The following is an 18,119-nucleotide window of genomic DNA, read 5'->3' on the forward strand; positions in this document are numbered from 1 at the left end:
AAGTAGACAGATTGCAGTGTTGGACTGCGGTAAAGGCTTGTTGCTAGGACACCGTGGACAGTAGTTGGCTCTGAAAAGCCTGTTGGTTTTCTCTTTTGACACTCAGTCCATTGCTCTTCTCCCTGTGCTTTGTGCTGATATATGTATATAGATGTATCACACACATACGTGCACACGTGAAAGCATAGACACTCAACACATAGAGTACACACAAAGATACACCACCAAACACAGTCTACCATCTGTAGCTGTTGGCTGCCTGCCCTATCCCATCTCTAACGTGTGTGTGCGACTTTTACAGATGTTTGATTGGATCATGCACAACAAGGGTCTGTTCCTGGCCGGCTACACAGAGATCGGCAACAACCACCCACACGCCATGGAGCTACAAACTCAACACAACCACTTCGCTATGAACTGCATGGTAAGAACACACAGACCGGAATCAACATACACGCACACACTGAGCAGCGGGCTGTTAGATAACTAGAAGCAGTGTCCATACTGGCTTACGTAATGGTTATCAATGACTTTAGAGGCATTCTGCAGTTTCTGCAGTACATACTGCGCATACAGAAAGTATTCAGACCCCTTCTCTCTTTCAACATTTTGTTAAAATGGATTCAATTAAATAAAAATCCTCATCAATCTACACACTACCTCATAATGACAAAGCAAAAACAGCTTTTTAGAAATGTTTGCAAATGTATAAAAACAAAAAACAGATACCTTATTTACATAAGTTTTCAGACCCTTTGTTATGACACTCAAAATTGAGCTCAGGTGCATCCTGTTTTCATTGATCATCCTTAAGATGTCTCTACAACTTGATTTAAGTCTACCTGAGGTAAATTCAATTGATTGGACATGATTTGGAAAGGCACACACCTGTCTATGTAAGTTCCCACAGTTAATGGTGAATGTCAGAGAAAAAACCAAGCCATGAGGTTGAAGGAATTGTCCGTAGAGTTCAGAGACAGGATTGTGTTGAGGCACAGATCTGGGGAACCATACCAAAAAATGGGGTACCTGCTGCATTGAAGGTCCCTAAGAACACAGTGGCCTCCATCATTCTTAAATGGAAATGGAAGACGTTTGGAACCACCAAGGGCTGGCCGCCTGGCCAAACTGAGCAAACAGGGGAGGGCCTTGTTTAGGGAGGTGACCAAGAACCCGATGGTCACTCTTACAGAGCTCCAGAGTTCCTCTGTGGAGATGGGAGAACCTTCCAGAAGGACAATCTTCCAGAAGGACAATCTTCCAGAAGGACAACCATCTCTGCAGAACTCCACCAATCAGGCCTTTATGGTAGAGTGGCCAGACGGGAGCCACTCCTCAGTAAAATGCACATAACAGCCTGCTTGGAGTTTGCCAAAAGGCACTTAAAGGACTCTCAGACCATGAAAAATAAGATTCTCTGGTCTGATGAAACCAAGATTGAACTCTTTGGCCTGAATGCCAAGCATCACGTCTGGAGGAAACCTGGCAACATCCCTACGGTGAAGCATGGTGGTGGCAGCATCATGCTGTGGGAATGTTTTTCAGTGGCAGGGCCTGGGAGGCTAGTCAGGATTGAGGGAAAGATAAACGGAGCAAAGTACAGAGAGATCCTTGATGAAAACCTGCTCCAGAGCCCTCAGGACCTCAGATTGGGGCGATGGTTCACCTTCCAACAGGACAACCACCCTAAACACACAGCCAAGACAAAGCAGGAGTGGCTTCGGGACAAGTGTCTTAACATCCTTGAGTGACCCAGCCAGAGCCCGGACTGGAACCAGATGGAATATCTCTGTACAGGGCTGAAAGTATCTGTGCAGCGACGCTTCCCATCCAACCTGACAGAGCTTGAGAAGATCTGCAGAGAAGAATGGGAGAAACTCCCCAAATACAGGTGTGCCAAGCTTGTAGCGTCATACTCAACGACTTGAGGCTGTAATCGCTGCCAGAGGTGCTTCAACAAAGTACTAAGTAAAGGGTCTGAATACTTATGTAAATGTAATTATTTTAGTTTTTTACATTTAATACATTTGAAAACAGTTCTAAGAACCTGTTTTTGCTTTGCCATTATATGGTATTGTGTGTAGATTGATGACGGAACAAATGCATTTAATACATTTTAAAATAAGGCTGTAACGTAACAACATTTTCAAAAGTCTAGGGGTCTGAATACTTTCCGAAGGCACTGTACATTTTCTGACGTATAAATGAATGATAGAATGCCTTGTGGATTACCCCTTTAAAGCAGGAGATGAATCTAATGTATTGCCTCAGCTAGATGATGGACAATGGCACTGACATTTAGCTCTGCACTAAAATCAATACAATCGCTCTCTCTGTCTCAGTCGCTCTCTGTCTCTCTTTCTCTGTCTCTTCCTCTCAATTTTCTATTTCAATTAAACATTTTTTTTTGGCATGGGAAACATATGTTAACATTGCCAAAGCAAACGAAGTAGATAATAAACAAATGTGAAATAAACAATACAAATGTACAGTAAACATTACGCTCACAAAAGTTCCAAAAGAATAAAGACATTTCAAATGTCATATTGTAATGATGTGCAAATAGTTAAAGTACAAAAGGCAAAATAAATAAACATCAATTTAGGTTGTATTTACAATGGGGTTTGTTCTTCACTGCTTTTTCATCACCTTTTTCTTGTGGCAACAGGTCACAACTCTGTTATTGCTGCACATTGTGTTATTTCACCCAATACATATGGGAGTTTATCAAAATTGAATTTGTTTTCAAATTCTTAGTGGGTCTGTGTAATTTGAAGGGAATATGTGTCTCTAATATTGTCATACATTGGATAGGAGGTTAGGAAGTGCAGCTCAGTTTCCACCTCATTTTGTTGGCAGCGTGAACATAGCCTGTCTTCTCTTGAGAGCCAGGTCTGCATTCGGTGGCCTTTCTCAATAGCAAGGCTATGCTCACTGCGTCTACATAGTCAAAGCTTTCCTTCATTTTGGGTCAGTCACAGTGGTCAGGTATTCTGCCACTGTGTACTCTCTGTTTAGGGCCAAATAGCATTCTAGTTTGCTCAGTTCTTTTTGTAAATTCTTTCCAATGTGTCAAGTAATTCTCTTTTTGTTTTGTCTCTCTGTCCCCCTCTGGTGTGCACACATACCGTGATTAGTTCAGATGCTCTGAGGATAGGTCAGTAGGGAGACCATAGGTAGCATTTACAAAGCTGGCGTCCTTCCAAACTTGCATCACTCAATCATTTTATTTATGTTCTACCTTCAGAAGAATCACTGTGATCCACTAACATAGATTGATGTCCTTTGCCTGTGAGCTACGTTTTGTTTTGTGTGGACAAAGTGCTGACTCCATTTCTTTTGTTTTTGGATTGTTATGAAATATCTGTATATTTATTTGTCTGTTATCTGAATAGCAAAATAAGCCAAATCAATCTCTTCCCCTCTCTCCCTCTCTCCCCCTTCCCCACCCCCTCCCTCCCTCACTTTCTTTCTCTCCCTCTCTCTCCCTTCCCTTCCCCACCCCTCCCTCCCTCCCTCACTTTCTTCTCTCTCTCTCTCTCTCTCTCTCTCTCTCTCTCTCTCTCTCTCTCTCTCTCTCTCTCTCTCTCTCTCTCCCTCCCTCCCTCCCCCTTCCACATCCCATCCCCCTCTCTCTCTCTCCCTCCCCATTCCCCTCTCTCTCTCTCCCTCCCCATTCCCCCTCTCTCTTTTCCCCACCCTATACCACTCTCTCGCACTCCCACCCCCGTTCCCCTCTCTCTCTACCCCTTCTCCACCCCGTCACTCTTTCTCCCCCGTCCCCCCCCTCTCTCTCTCTCTCTCTCTCTCTCTCTCTCACCCTGTCCCCCTCTCTCCCTCCTCCCTTTCTCCCTCCCCCTTCCCCAACCAGTCCCCCTCTTTCTCCCTCACCCGTCCCCCTCTCTCTCTCCCCATGATCTCCACTCCCTCTCTCCCTCCTTTGGTTGGAATTGTGTTGCTGTCCTGGGACTCTGTGGGGTCTGTTTGTGTTTGAACAGAGCCCCAGGAACAGCTTGCTTAGGGAACTCTTCCCCAGGTTCATCTCTCTGTAGGTGATGGCTTTGTTATTGAGGGTTTGGGAATCGCTTCCTTTTAGGTGGTTTTAGAATTGAATGGCTCTTTTCTGGATTTTGATAATTAGCGTGTATCGGCCTAATTTGCTCTGCATGCATTATTTGGTGTTTTACATTGTACACAGAGGATATTTTTGCAGAATTCTACATGCAGAGTCTCAATTTTGTGTTTTTCCCATTTTGTGAATGATTTTTTTGCCAGAAATTCCTACAAATAAACTTAAGAAGGCACACCTGTTCATTGAAAAGCATTCCAGGTGACTACCTCGTGAAGCTGGTTGAGAGAATGCCAAGCGTGTGCAAAGTTGTCATCTAGGCAAAAGGTGGCTATTTGAAGAATCTCAAATATAAAAAATATTTTGATTTGTTTAACACTTTTTTTGGTTACTACATTCCATTTGTGTTATTACATAGTTTTGATGTCTTCACTATTATTATACAATGTGGAAAATAGCAAAAAATAAAGAAAAACCCTTGAATGAGTAGATGTTCTAAAACATTTGACCGGTAGTGTATATGTTGAAAAGCGTGGGGCTTAAGCTGCATCCCTGTCTCAACCCACAGCCCTGTGGAAAGGAATGTGTGTGTTTTTTGTTGTTTGTGTACATGGATTTAATAATGTTGTATGTTTTTCCCCCAACCTCACTTTCCATCAATTTGTATAGCAGACCTTTATGCCAAAGCATGAGAAGACTTTGCCTTTGTTTTGGTATGTTTGTTTGTCAATTAGGGTTTGCAGGGTGAATACGTGGTCTGTCGTATTTTCTAAAAAGCCAATTTGACATTTGCTCAGTACATTGTTTTCACTGAGGAAATGTACGAGTCTGCTGTTAATGATAATGCAGAGGATTTTCCCAGGGTTGCTGTTGACGCATATCCTACTGTAGTTATTGGGGTCAAATTTGTCTCCACTTTTGTGGATTGGGATGATCAGTCCTTGGTACAAAATATTTGGGAAGATGCCAGCTAAGGATGATGTTAAAGAGTTTAAGTATAGCCAATTTAAATTTGTGGTCTGTATATTTGATCATTTCATTGAGGATACCATCAACACCACAGGCCTTTTTGGGTTGGATGGTTTGCATTTTGTGTTGTAGTTCATTCAATGTAATTGGAGAATCCAGTGGGTTCTGGTAGTTTTTAATAGTTGATTCTAAGATTTGTAATTGATCATGTATATGTTTTTGCTGTTTGTTCTTTGTTATAGAGCCAAAAAGATTGGAGATGTGGTTTATCCATACATCTCTGTTTTGGACAGATAACTCTTCATGTTGTTGTTTGCTTAGTGTTTTCCGATTTTCCCAGAAGTGGTTGGAGTCTATGGGTTCTTCAATTACATTGAGCTGATTTCTGACGTGCTGTTCCTTCTTTTTCTGTAGTGTCTTTCTGTATTGTTTTAGTGATTCTCTCTCTCCTCCATCCTCTCCAGAACGTGTATGTGAACATCAACCGGATAATGTCCGTGGGTAACAGGCTGTTGGAGTCAGGTCACTATGCCTCGGTGCAGATTAAACAGATCTCAGGTCAGCTGGAAGCGGAGTGGAAAGCCTTCGCTGCGGCCCTGGACGAACGCAGCACACTGCTGGAGATGTCTGCCGCCTTCCACCAGAAATGTGACCAGGTGGGTGGTGGTGGTACACACACTAGCGGTGTGAACATGCTGTATACGCGTATGCAGGGACACACATATCCAGGCAAACACACACACACAGATAATTGATTTGTTTGTTTAATTCCAAATACAGAATCTGGGCGGTTATCTTTCCCAATAGGAATATTCCATCTTATTATTTTCATGTTCCACCGTTAAAGAAAGATAAAACAGTGTGTTTTCCAAGGAATTGAACCATTTCCCATAGATACTACTTCACAAAGCCTCTCTCTCCTCTCTTTGTGCATTCTGATTGCTCGAGGGCAGGCACATGGAGAATGCATGCACACATCCCCGTGTGTGTGTGTGTGTGTGTGATCAGTGTATGATGTGGTCGTACAGTGAGACGAACATTTGATTAGAATCCTACTGTCTGTTTAATATTCCCACGAGGCGTCTTTTTAAAACATTTTCTCTGCCATGTCTTCCTCTGTTGTCCCATAAGGATTGGAACAATTTACAGAGATCTAACCTAGCCATGTGAAATCCAGGTCATCATGGTAGAATAATTCAGTGAATCTCTGAATAATACAGAATAGAACAATAGTATATACCTTTTGTTGTGTGTGTGTGTATAATATGCGTGTGTTTTAAGTTGTTTGCCGTGTATAAATTGTGTGTTTATATAATGTGTGGCCCCTTAATTAGGGAGGACAGGCTCATAGTAATGGAATCACCATTCACTCCATTCCAGACATTATTTCGAGGCGCCCTCCTGTGATGTATGATGTGTGTCGTCTCTCTCTACAGTACATGAGTAATGTGGACTCGTGGTGTAAAGAGTGTGTGTAATGTGTTTGTGTTCCTGTCTCTACAGTACATGAGTAATGTGGACTCGTGGTGTAAAGTGTGTGTGTAATGTGTTTGTGTTCCTGTCTCTACAGTACATGGGTAATGTGGACTCGTGGTGTAAAGAGTGTGTGTAATGTGTTTGTGTTCCTGTCTCTACAGTACATGGGTAATGTGGACTTGTGGTGTAAAGAGTGTGTGTAATGTGTTTGTGTTCCTGTCTCTACAGTACATGAGTAATGTGGACTCGTGGTGTAAAGTGTGTGTGTAATGTGTTTGTGTTCCTGTCTCTACAGTACATGAGTAATGTGGACTCGTGGTGTAAAGTGTGTGTGTAATGTGTTTGTGTTCCTGTCTCTACAGTACATGAGTAATGTGGACTCGTGGTGTAAAGTGTGTGTGTAATGTGTTTGTGTTCCTGTCTCTACAGTACATGGGTAATGTGGACTTGTGGTGTAAAGAGTGTGTGTAATGTGTTTGTGTTCCTGTCTCTACAGTACATGGGTAATGTGGACTTGTGGTGTAAAGAGTGTGTGTAATGTGTTTGTGTTCCTGTCTCTACAGTACATGGGTAATGTGGACTCGTGGTGTAAAGCGTGTGGAGAGGTGGATCTACCCTCGGAGCTCCAGGACCTAGAGGATGCTATCCACCACCACCAGGGCCTCTACGAACACATCACTGCTGCCTACTCAGAGGTAAACGGCACTGCTGCATACCCAGAGGTAACATACCTGTGTGTGGGTGTGTGTGAGGTGTCACTAGCAAGTTCTATAGTGTGTGTATGTGATCACGCCTTCCTCCCTCCCCCTCCCCCAGGTCAGCCAAGATGGTAAGGCCTTATTGGATAAGCTCCAGCGCCCTCTGACCCCGGGGGGAGCTGATTCACTGACAGCCTCGGCCAACTACAGCAAGGCGGTGCACCACGTGCTGGATGTGATACACGAGGTGCTGCACCACCAGAGACAACTAGAGAATATCTGGCAACACCGCAAAGTCCGCCTGCACCAGAGGCTCCAGCTGTGTGTGTTCCAGCAAGACGTACAGCAGGTGTGGACTAGTTCTGTGCCTGTGTGGCTCAGTTGGCGTTGCTAGAGCCAAGCTCTTCCCAATGTTGTTGGTTCAATGCCCGCAGGGATCACATACAGAGCCTTCAGAAAGGTTTCATACCCCTTGACTTATTCCACATTTTGTTGTGTTACAGCCTGAATTCAAAATATAAAAACATCTCACCCATCTACACACAATACCACATAATGATGAAGTGAAAGGCCGTTTTTAGAAATGTTTGCAAATGTATTGAACATTAAACACAGAAATATTTAATTTACGTAACTATTCACACCCCTGAGTCAATACTTTGTAGAAGCACCTTTGGCAGCGATTACAGCTTAAGTCTCTAAGACACTCAGGAACATTCAATGTCATCTTGGTAAGCAACTCCAGTGTATATTTGGCCTTGTGTTTAGGTTGTTGTCCTGCTGAAAGGTGAGTTTGTCTCCCAGTGTATGTTAAAAAACCGACTGAACCAGGTTTTCCTCTAGGACTTTGCTTGTGCTTCGTGCTGTTCCGTTTCTTTTTATCTTAAACTCCCTGGTCCTTGCCGATGACAAGCATAACCATAACATGATGCAGTCACCACCATGCTTGAAAATATCAAGAGTGGTACTCAGTGATGTGTTGTGTTGGATTCACACCAAACATAACACTTTGTATTCAGGACATAAAGTACATTTCTTTGCCACATTTTTTGCAGTTTTACTTAATAAGTGTCGTATTGCAAAGAGAATGCATGTTTTGAATTATTTTTATTCTCTACAAGCATCCTTCTTTTCACTCTGTCATTTAGGTTAGTATTGTGGAGTAACTAATCATCCTCAGTTTTCTCCTATCACAGCCATTAAACTCTGTAACTGTTTTTAAGTCACCATTGGCCTCATGGTGAAATCCCTGAACTGTTTCCTTCCTCTCTGGCAACTGAGTTTGGAAGGACGCCTGTATCTTTGAAGTGTAATCAATAACTTCACCATGCTCAAAGATATATATACGTATATATGTATATGTATATATGTGTGTGTGTATATATATATATATATATGTATTTATTTATATACAGTGCCTTGCGAAAGTATTCGGCCCCCTTGAACTTTGCGACCTTTTGCCACATTTCAGGCTTCAAACAAAAATATATAAAACTGTATTTTTTTGTGAAGAATCAACAACAAGTGGGACACAATCATGAAGTGGAACGACATTTATTGGATATTTCAAACTTTTTTAACAAATCAAAAACTGAAAAATTGGGCGTGCAAAATTATTCATCCCCTTTACTTTCAGTGCAGCAAACTCTCCAGAAGTTCAGTGAGGATCTCTGAATGATCCAATGTTGACCTAAATGACTAATGATGATAAATACAATCCACCTGTGTGTAATCAAGTCTCCGTATAAATGCACCTGCACTGTGATAGTCTCAGAGGTCCGTTAAAATCGCAGAGAGCATCGTGAAGAACAAGGAACACACCAGGCAGGTCCGAGATACTGTTGTGAAGAAGTTTAAAGCCGGATTTGGATACAAAAAGATTTCCCAAGCTTTAAACATCCCAAGGAGCACTGTGCAAGCGATAATATTGAAATGGAAGGAGTATCAGACCACTGCAAATCTACCAAGACCTGGCCGTCCCTCTAAACTTTCAGCTCATACAAGGAGAAGACTGATCAGAGATGCAGCCAAGAGGCCCATGATCACTCTGGATGAACTGCAGAGATCTACAGCTGAGGTGGGAGACTCTGTCCATAGGACAACAATCAGTCGTATATTGCACAAATCTGGCCTTTATGGAAGAGTGGCAAGAAGAAAGCCATTTCTTAAAGATATCCATAAAAGGTGTTGTTTAAAGTTTGCCACAAGCCACCTGGGAGACACACCAAACATGTGGAAGAAGGTGCTCTGGTCAGATGAAATCAAAATTGAACTTTTTGGCATCAATGCAAAACGTTATGTTTGGCGTAAAAGCAACACAGCTCATCACCCTGAACACATCATCCCCACTGTCAAACATGGTGGTGGCAGCATCATGGTTTGGGCCTGCTTTTCTTCAGCAGGGACAGGGAAGATGGTTCAAATTGATGGGAAGATGGATGGAGCCAAATACAGGACCATTCTGGAAGAAAACCTGATGGAGTCTGCAAAAGACCTGAGACTGGGACGGAGATTTGTCTTCCAACAAGACAATGATCCAAAACATAAAGCAAAATCTACAATGGAATGGTTCAAAAATAAACATATCCAGGTGTTAGAATGGCCAAGTCAAAGTCCAGACCTGAATCCAATCGAGAATCTGTGGAAAGAACTGAAAACTGCTGTTCACAAATGCTCTCCATCCAACCTCACTGAGCTCAAGCTGTTTTGCAAGGAGGAATGGGAAAAAATGTCAGTCTCTCGATGTGCAAAACTGATAGAGACATACCCCAAGCGACTTACAGCTGTAATCGCAGCAAAAGGTGGCGCTACAAAGTATTAACTTAAGGGGGCTGAATAATTTTGCACGCCCAATTTTTCAGTTTTTGATTTGTTAAAAAAGTTTGAAATATCCAATAAATGTTGTTCCACTTCATGATTGTGTCCCACTGGATGTTGATTCTTCACAAAAAAAATACAGTTTTATATCTTTATGTTTGAAGCCTGAAATGTGGCAAAAGGTCGCAAAGTTCAAGGGGGCCGAATACTTTCGCAAGGCACTGTATTAATGTACGTAATGTCTGCTTTTTTTTGTTTTACCCATCTACCAATAGGTTCTCTCCCTGGTCTTTGTGTTTGAATCTGTGTTTGAAATTCACTACTTGACTGAGGGACCTTACAATTATCTGTATGTTTGGGGTACAGAGATGAGATAGTCATGTCAAACACTATTATTTTACATTGAGTGAGTCCATGCAACTTATTTTATGACTTGTTAAGCACATTTTTACTCGTTCATTTATTTAGGATTGCCATAAGAAAGGGGTTGAATACTTAATGACTCAAGACATTTCAGATTTTCATTTTTAATTAATTAGTAAAAAAAACTGGAAAACATCATTCTACTTTGACATTACAGGATATTGTGTTTGTTGGCCAGTGATTTAAAAAAAAATCTAATTAAGTAACACAACAAAATGTGGACAAAGTCAAGGGGTGTGAATACTTTCTGAAGGCAACGTACATGATACATATACTAGAAATGTATGGATACACTCACTAGTCTCACCCCCGTAGCCAAGGTAACTGTTGCCATGGTGACGCTGCTGGCCAGTATTCAGATGAGTTGTATTCTGCCAAGTGGTAGAGGTAGAGAGAGAGGGATATAGAATGAGGAGGGAGAGAGCAGGACAGGGAAGGTGTGAAGAGGGAGGGACGGGAGGGTTTCGTTTAGATGGAATACAGCTTTTGTCAACATAGATTTTTCGTAGCAGGTATAGGAGAACTTACCCAGCAGGTTAGGAGAATTAACATAGTAGGTCAGGAAAAGGGTTAATCCAAATCAAATCAAATCAAGGGTTAGCTAAAATGCAAAAAAATGCAACTTGACTTCAATTTGACAAAAGCTGTATCTCATCTAGACAGTACCAGACAGGAGGGAACTCATCCTCTCTGTCATCTCTCTCAGCCTTCTGACTGGAGTAGTATGCTGTTCTGTCGATCAACCCTAGAGCTCCCCTAGTGTTGGACTGGCAGCATGACACTGCATTTTTCCTGTGGCCCACAGCCTTCAATTCTATGCCACTTCGCTAACTGTGCATACTTGTGTGTATGCAGGTTCTGGACTGGATAGAGAACCATGGGGAGGCGTTCCTGAGTAAACACACAGGCGTTGGGAAGTCCCTCCATCGAGCCAGAGCACTACAGAAACGACATGAGGACTTCGAGGAGGTCGCCCAGGTAGGATAGAACCATGTGCTTTTACATCTTTCTCTCTCTTTACCTTTCCTCTCTTGGTCGACCTTTCTGACATTTCACTTTCATCTCTCTGTCACATACAGTATTTCCTCTCTCTGTCACATACAGTACTTACTCTGTCACATACAGTACTTCCTCTCTCTGTCACATACAGTACTTCCTCTCTCTTTCACATACAGTACTTCCTCTCTCTGTCACATACAGTAACCCCTCTCTTTCACATACAGTACTTCCTCTCTCTTTCACATACAGTACTTCCTCTCTCTGTCACATACAGTACTTCCTCTCTCTTTCACATACAGTACTTCCTCTCTCTGTCACATAGAGTACTTCCTCTCTCTGTCACATACAGTACTTCCTCTCTCTTTCACATACAGTACTTCCTCTCTCTGTCACATACAGTACCCCCTCTCTTTCACATACAGTACTTCCTCTCTCTGTCACATACAGTACTTCCTCTCTCTTTCACATACAGTACTTCCTCTCTCTTTCACATACAGTACTTCCTCTCTCTGTCACATACAGTACCCCCTCTCTCTTTCACATACAGTACTTCCTCTCTCTGTCACATACAGTACTTCCTCTCTCTTTCACATACAGTACTTCCTCTCTCTTTCACACACAGTACTTCCTCTCTCTGTCACATACAGTACTTCCTCTCTCTGTCACATACAGTACTTCCTCTCTCTTTCACACACAGTACTTCCTCTCTCTGTCACATACAGTACTTCCTCTCTCTTTCACATACAGTACTTCCTCTCTCTGTCACATACAGTACTTCCTCTCTCTTTCACATACAGTACTTCCTCTCTCTTTCACATACAGTACTTCCTCTCTGTCACATACAGTACTTCCTCTCTATGTCACATACAGTACTTCCTCTCTCTGTCACATACAGTACTTCCTCTCTCTGTCACATACAGTACTTCCTCTCTCTGTCACATACAGTACTTCCTCTCTCTTTCACATACAGTACTTCCTCTCTCTGTCACATACAGTACTTCCTCTCTGTCACATACAGTACTTCCTCTCTGTCACATACAGTACTTCCTCTCTTTGTCACATACTCCCTCTCTGTCACATACAGTACTTCCTCTCTCTGTCACATACAGTACTTCTTCTCTCTGTCACATACAGTACTTCCTCTCTCTGTCACATACAGTACTTCCTCTCTGTCACATACAGTACTTCCTCTCTCGATCGCATACAGTACTTCCTCTCTCGATCGCATACAGTACTTCCTCTCTCTTTCACATACAGTACTTCCTCTCTCTGTCACATACAGTAGTTCCTCTCTCTATCACATACAGTACTTCTTCTTTCTATCACATACAGTACTTCCTCTCTCTATCTTTTCACTAAATATATTCAGTCAAGTTTCTTCCCTCTCTGTCTCTCTCCCCCTCTCTGTCTCTCCCTCTCTCTGTCTCTCTCCCCCTCTTTGTCTCTCTCCCCCTCTCTGTCTCTCTCCCCCTCTCTGTCTCTCTCCCCCTCTCTGTCTCTCTCCCTCTCTGTCTCTCTCCCCCTCTCTGTCTCTCCCCCTCTCTGTCTCTCTCCCTCTCTGTCTCTCTCCCCCTCTCTGTCTCTCTCCCCCTCTCTGTCTCTCCCGCTCTCTGTCTCTCTCCCCCTCTCTGTCTCTCTCCCCCTCTTTGTCTCTCTCCCCTCTCTGTCTCTCTCCCCCTCTCTGTCTCTCTCCCCCTCTCTGTCTCTCCCCCTCTCTGTCTCTCTCCCCCTCTCTGTCTCTCCCCCTCTCTGTCTCTCCCCCTCTCTCTCCCCCTCTCTGTCTCTCTCCCCTCTCTGTCTCTCTCCCCCTCTCTGTCTCTCTCCCCGCTCTGTCTCTCCCTCTCTCTTTGTCTCTCTCCCCCTCTGTCTCTCTCCCCCTCTCTGTCTCTCCCCCTCTGTCTCTCTCCCCTCTCTGTCTCTCTCCCCCTCTGTCTCTCTCCCCCTCTGTCTCTCTCCCCCTCTGTCTCTCTCCCCTCTCTGTCTCTCTCCCCCTCTGTCTCTCTCCCCTCTGTCTCTCTCCCCCTCTCTGTCTCTCTCTCCCCCTCTGTCTCTCCCCTCTCTGTCTCTCCCCTCTCTGTCTCTCCCCTCTCTGTCTCTCTCCCCCTCTCTGTCTCTCTCCCCCTCTCTGTCTCTCTCCCCTCTCTGTCTCTCCCCCTCTCTGTCTCTCTCTGTCTCTCTCCCCCTCTCTGGCTCTCTCCCCTCTCTGTCTCTCTCCCCCTCTCTGTCTCTCTCCCCCTCTCTATCTCTCTCCCCCTCTCTGTCTCTCTCCTCTGTCTTTCTCTGTGTGCTGGTTCTGTCCCTCCTCCAGAACACCTATACTAACGCTGACAAGCTGCTGGAGGCAGCAGAGCAGCTGGCCCAGACAGGAGAGTGTGACCCAGAGGAGATCTACCAGGCAGCCCACCAGCTGGAGGACCGGATCCAGGACTTTGTCAGGAGGGTGGAGCAACGCAAAGTCCTGCTGGACATGTCTGTCGCCTTCCACACACACGTCAAAGAGGTACGAAGTGTGTGTGTGTGTTTTGTGGGGGTAGTGCAACATTCAACTGGATTGTGTGTGTGCGACATGCTGGGTTGGTGTGTGTGTGTATTAACTCTCTGTCCCTAGCTGTGGACGTGGCTGGAGGAGCTGGAGAAGGAGCTGTTAGATGATGTGTATGTGTGTGTGTGTATTAACTCTCTGTCCCTAGCTGTGGACGTGGCTGGAGGAGCTGCAGAAGGAGCTGTTAGATGATGTGTATGTGTGTGTGTGTGTATTAACTCTCTGTCCCTAGCTGTGGACGTGGCTGGAGGAGCTGCAGAAGGAGCTGTTAGATGATGTGTATGTGTGTGTGTGTGTATTAACTCTCTGTCCCTAGCTGTGGACGTGGCAGAAGGAGCTGTTAGATGATGTGTATGTGTGTGTGTGTGTATTAACTCTCTGTCCCTAGCTGTGGACGTGGCTGGAGGAGCTGCAGAAGGAGCTGTTAGATGATGTGTGTGTGTGTGTGTATTAACTCTCTGTCCCTAGCTGTGGACGTGGCTGGAGGAGCTGCAGAAGGAGCTGTTAGATGATGTGTATGTGTGTGTGTGTGTATTAACTCTCTGTCCCTAGCTGTGGACGTGGCTGGAGGAGCTGCAGAAGGAGCTGTTAGATGATGTGTATGCTGAGTCTGTGGAGGCGGTGCAGGACCTGATCAAACGCTTCAGCCAGCAGCAGCAGACCATCCTGCAGGTCACTGTCAACGTCATCAAGGAGGGAGAGGACCTCATCCAGCAGCTCAGGTAGAACACACACATACAGGGACAGACACACACACACATACAGGGACAGACACGAGACACACCCCCACAGGCTGGGACAAACACACACACACATACAGGCTGGGAAAAACATACACACACATACAGGGACAAACACACACACACACATACAGGCTGGGACAAACATACACACACATACAGGCTGGGACAAACACACACACACATACAGGCTGGGACAAACATACACACACATACAGGCTGGGACAAACATACACAAACATACAGGCTGGGACAAACATACACACCCCCACAGGCTGGGACAAACACACACACACATACAGGGACAGACACGAGACACACCCCCACAGGCTGGGACAAACACACACACACATACAGGGACAGACACGAGACACACCCCCACAGGCTGGGACAAACACACACACACATACAGGGACAGACACGAGACACACACCCACAGGCTGGTACAAACAAACACACACACACACACACAGGGACAGACGTGCACGTATACACACACACCCACAGATGTGCTAACACAAAAAAATTGGAAGTAACTGAGCAGAATATGAACGTTTCAGAGAGTGGGCAGAATGTGAGTAGGATGGAATAGACAACAGGAGGAGAGAGAGAACCAACAGCCTCCCATAGTGAACTGGTAGAGGAGAGAGAGAGAGAACCAACAGCCTCCCATAGTGAACTGGTAGAGGAGAGAGAGAGAGAACCAACAGCCTCCCATAGTGAACTGGTAGAGGAGAGAGAGAGAGAACCAACAGCCTCCCATAGTGAACTGGCAGAGGAGAGAGAGAGAGAGAGAACCAACAGCCTCCCATAGTGAACTGGTAGAGGAGAGAGAGAGAGAACCAACAGCCTCCCATAGTGAACTGGTAGAGGAGAGAGAGAGAGAACCAACAGCCTCCCATAGTGAACTGGTAGAGGAGAGAGAGAGAGAACCAACAGCCTCCCATAGTGAACTGGTAGAGGAGAGAGAGAGAGAACCAACAGCCTCCATAGTGAACTGGCAGAGGACAGAGAGAGAGAGAACCAACAGCCTCCCATAGTGAACTGGCAGAGGAGAGAGAGAGAGAGAACCAACAGCCTCCCATAGTGAACTGACAGAGGAGAGAGAGAGAGAGAGAGAACCAACAGCCTCCCATAGTGAACTGGTAGAGGAGAGAGAGAGAGAACCAACAGCCTCCCATAGTGAACTGGTAGAGGAGAGAGAGAGAACCAACAGCCTCCCATAGTGAACTGGCAGAGGAGAGAGAGAGAGAGAACCAACAGCCTCCCATAGTGAACTGACAGAGGAGAGAGAGAGAGAACCAACAGCCTCCCATAGTGAACTGGTAGAGGAGAGAGAGAGAGAACCAACAGCCTCCCATAGTGAACTGGTAGAGGAGAGAGAGAGAGAACCAACAGCCTCCCATAGTGAACTGGTAGAGGAGAGAGAGAGAGAACCAACAGCCTCCATAGTGAACTGGTAGAGGAGAGAGAGAGAGAACCAACAGCCTCCATAGTGAACTGGTAGAGGAGAGAGAGAGAGAACCAACAGCCTCCCATAGTGAACTGGTAGAGGAGAGAGAGAGAGAACCAACAGCCTCCATAGTGAACTGGTAGAGGAGAGAGAGAGAGAACCAACAGCCTCCCATAGTGAACTGGCAGAGGAGAGAGAGAGAGAGAGAACCAACAGCCTCCCATAGTGAACTGGTAGAGGAGAGAGAGAGAGAACCAACAGCCTCCCATAGTGAACTGGTAGAGGAGAGAGAGAGAGAACCAACAGCCTCCCATAGTGAACTGGTAGAGGAGAGAGAGAGAGAACCAACAGCCTCCCATAGTGAACTGGTAGAGGAGAGAGAGAGAGAACCAACAGCCTCCATAGTGAACTGGCAGAGGACAGAGAGAGAGAGAACCAACAGCCTCCCATAGTGAACTGGCAGAGGAGAGAGAGAGAGAGAACCAACAGCCTCCCATAGTGAACTGACAGAGGAGAGAGAGAGAGAGAGAGAACCAACAGCCTCCCATAGTGAACTGGTAGAGGAGAGAGAGAGAACCAACAGCCTCCCATAGTGAACTGGCAGAGGAGAGAGAGAGAGAGAACCAACAGCCTCCCATAGTGAACTGACAGAGGAGAGAGAGAGAGAGAACCAACAGCCTCCCATAGTGAACTGGTAGAGGAGAGAGAGAGAGAACCAACAGCCTCCCATAGTGAACTGGTAGAGGAGAGAGAGAGAGAACCAACAGCCTCCCATAGTGAACTGGTAGAGGAGAGAGAGAGAGAACCAACAGCCTCCATAGTGAACTGGTAGAGGAGAGAGAGAGAGAACCAACAGCCTCCATAGTGAACTGGTAGAGGAGAGAGAGAGAGAACCAACAGCCTCCCATAGTGAACTGGTAGAGGAGAGAGAGAGAGAACCAACAGCCTCCATAGTGAACTGGCAGAGGACAGAGAGAGAGAACCAACAGCCTCCCATAGTGAACTGGCAGAGGAGAGAGAGAGAACCAACAGCCTCCCATAGTGAACTGACAGAGGAGAGAGAGAGAGAGAACCAACAGCCTCCCATAGTGAACTGGTAGAGGAGAGAGAGAGAGAACCAACAGCCTCCCATAGTGAACTGGTAGAGGAGAGAGAGAGAGAACCAACAGCCTCCATAGTGAACTGGTAGAGGAGAGAGAGAGAGAACCAACAGCCTCCATAGTGAACTGGTAGAGGAGAGAGAGAGAGAGAGAACCAACAGCCTCCCATAGTGAACTGGTAGAGGAGAGAGAGAGAGAACCAACAGCCTCCATAGTGAACTGGCAGAGGACAGAGAGAGAGAACCAACAGCCTCCCATAGTGAACTGGCAGAGGAGAGAGAGAGAGAGAACCAACAGCCTCCCCTTAGTGAACTGGCAGAGGAGAGAGAGAGAGAGAACCAACAGCCTCCCATAGTGAACTGGCAGAGGAGAGAGAGAGAGAGAGAAGCAACAGCCTCCCATAGTGAACTGGCAGAGGAGAGAGAGAGAGAAGCAACAGCCTCCCATAGTGAACTGACAGAGGAGAGAAAGAGAGAGAGAACCAACAGCCTCCCATAGTGAACTGGCAGAGGAGAGAGAGAGAGAGAACCAACAGCCTCCCATAGTGAACTGGCATAGGAGAGAGAGAGAGAGAAGCAACAGCCTCCCATAGTGAACTGGCAGAGGAGAGAGAGAGAGAGAACCAACAGCCTCCCATAGTGAACTGGCAGAGGACAGAGAGAGAGAACCAACAGCCTCCCATAGTGAACTGGCAGAGGAGAGAGAGAGAGAGAACCAACAGCCTCCCCTTAGTGAACTGGCAGAGGAGAGAGAGAGAGAGAACCAACAGCCTCCCATAGTGAACTGGCAGAGGAGAGAGAGAGAGAGAGAAGCAACAGCCTCCCATAGTGAAC

General features: G+C 45.5%; 1 pseudogene; it reads left to right on the forward strand.

The window, feature by feature from the left end:
• The window catches only part of LOC115128801 (triple functional domain protein-like), a 141,183-nt pseudogene that overhangs the window by 59,840 nt on the left and 63,224 nt on the right, over nucleotides 1–18,119 (forward strand).

The sequence above is a fragment of the Oncorhynchus nerka genome, linkage group LG4, assembly GCF_034236695.1.
Source record: "Oncorhynchus nerka isolate Pitt River linkage group LG4, Oner_Uvic_2.0, whole genome shotgun sequence".
NCBI lineage: Eukaryota > Metazoa > Chordata > Actinopteri > Salmoniformes > Salmonidae > Oncorhynchus > Oncorhynchus nerka.